The sequence below is a fragment of the Triticum dicoccoides genome, chromosome 5B (assembly GCF_002162155.2).
Source record: "Triticum dicoccoides isolate Atlit2015 ecotype Zavitan chromosome 5B, WEW_v2.0, whole genome shotgun sequence".
In the NCBI taxonomy this organism is placed as follows: Eukaryota; Viridiplantae; Streptophyta; class Magnoliopsida; order Poales; family Poaceae; genus Triticum; species Triticum dicoccoides.
The window spans coordinates 234,607,611-234,610,001 of record NC_041389.1 but is presented as its reverse complement, the minus strand read 5'-3'; positions in this window follow the sequence as shown (position 1 = coordinate 234,610,001).

Here is a 2,391-nt window from a genome sequence, read left to right as displayed (position 1 = left end):
GTAGGAGGTCTGTTTCGTCCATTTTGCGGTACGCCACACCCCTCCCGATCAACAAGACCCCCATTTCGACCGTAGGAGGTCCGTTTCCTCCGTTTTGCGGTACGCCACACCCCTCCCGATCAACAGGACCCCGTTCCGAACGTAGGAGGTCCGTTTCCTCCGTTGTGCGGTACGCCAGGCCTCGTTTCCATTGCTTGTTCCGTCCAAGCCCTCCCGATGAATACGACCACACATTCCGTTCCGACCCAGCCGGTTGCCTCCCACGCGTTCCGTTGCCTCCCGATGAACACGACGCATTTTGTTACCTCCCCATGAAGACGACGCATTCCGTTGCCTCCCCATGAACACGATGACGACGCTGTTTCTCCGTTCCGACCCAGCCATGTACATATTTGCGAGTAGGCGTTCGAGACCCTACCCGTATGTACGTACATGGCCGTATTTTCTTTCTTGCACCCTCGCCGCTATTCGTACGTGTACATGCTACGTACGCGCCTCTACTACGACACGTGCGTGCCTCTACATCGACCAGTATGTACGTACACATTCGCGACCAGAATGACAATGCTACGTACGCTTTGACCAGGTGGGTCCCGACTGTCAGGCACTTCCTTGCCTGGGAAGATGTAGCTGGTGGGTCCCAGCAGTCAGGGGGGCGAATCATTTTTTTTGCCCGGACGTACTTCCTTGCGTGTGAAAATGTAGCTGGTGTGTCCCAGCAGTCAGGGGGGCAAATCGTTTTTTTTTGCCCGGACGCACTTCCTTGCGTGCGAAGGTGTAGCTGGTGGGTCCCAGCAGTCAGGGGGGAAACATTTTTTTCTCGAAATACGGTGGCCCATCCGGTGGGTCCCTACTGTTAGGTGGAGGAATAATTATTTTGTGCGTAATAAGGAGGCACTTCCTTGCTGCGGCCATGGACCCAGCTGTCAGCGTCTCCACGCACAGTACTCTTCTGATGGAGGTCGGTCGTTTACCACATTAACCATGGCGCGCCGAGAGCACCATGGCGGTGGACGACGGCGAGGCCTAGGAAGGGGACGACACGGAGCCAGGGAAGAATCGGCAGTTGTTTCCCACGCGGAGGGGAGTACGACTGTACGAGAGTTTACTGGTTTGTCTGCCGTCGCCAGAGAATAACAGCAGGTGTGGGTGAGTAGAGGGATGGCTAGGCCAGCAATGGGACTATGATGGGGCGGTGAGGCCTACGCGGCAGCACAGCCGGCCGCGGGGAGGAGGGAGCAGGCAGTCCCGCCGGCGCTTGTTTGAGCGGCTGGAGCAGGAAGAGCAGAGATTGAAGAAGCACGACGGCCGTTGGATGGACATCCAACCGTCACTGCTTGTGCGTCAACCTTTTTTTAGGAAAGCCTCAAATCTATGGAAAACAACATACAGCCCATCTGCCATTATTTCTAATAATTGACAGCCCATTTGCTAATTCTTAAGGTTTTTTTGGAGCCCATATTCTTTTTGTTAGCATTACAGCCCATATTGTGGCCACGGTTAAAAAATTATACGAAATTTTGCATATTTCGGTGCGGTCCGAACTGTTTTTAATCCCGAAATTTTGACTCACATTCAAACTGATTTAAAAAATAAATGTATATCAATATAAAATCCAATCTCCACGCATAAAAATTAATGTAATTTAAAATCTTGAAATGAAAAAAAATATATTTGAAACTAATTGCCGGTTTGATGTGTTTTAAAAATGTACAGCCCATTTCTCATCACTAGTGGGCCATTTTGTCGGCCAGCCGAATGAAAGCTCTCCTCGTCTTGAAAGATTTGCAGCCCAACAGGCCTGACAAAGCGACTTACTTGGCAAATCACAAAAAACTGGGTTGTGGCCGTGGACCCAGCTGTCAGCCTCTCCACGTACAGTACTCTTCCGATGGAAGTCGTTCCTTGACCACGTTGACCATGCCATGTGGAGAGCACCACGGCGGTGGACGACAACGAGGCCTAGGAAGGGGACGACGTGGAGCTGGGGAAGATGCGACAGTGGAAGCCCGCACGGAGAGGAGTACGAGGGTTCACTGGTTCGGCTGCGGTGTGAGGCTGCCGTCACCGCAGGGCCTGGCCAGCGGTGGGAATAGTAGGAGGCAGTGAGGCCTCCGCAGCAGCACAGCCGGCCACGGGAGGCAGGAGCATGCGGCACGACCGGCGCTGCTTTGGGCGGCTGGAGCAAGAAGACCAGAGGTTGAAGAAGCACTATGGCCGTTGGATGGACATCGTACGGTCACTGGAGCTAGAATTGTTCATATTGACTAAGTTGACAAAGCCCTTCGTCCCCGTCAACTTAGTAGGCCCACAAGATAGCCTCCCACCAAGGTGCGTCCCAGCTAGCCGGGGGAGTATCCCAAAGAGTATAAGATGGTCTGAAGGAGAATT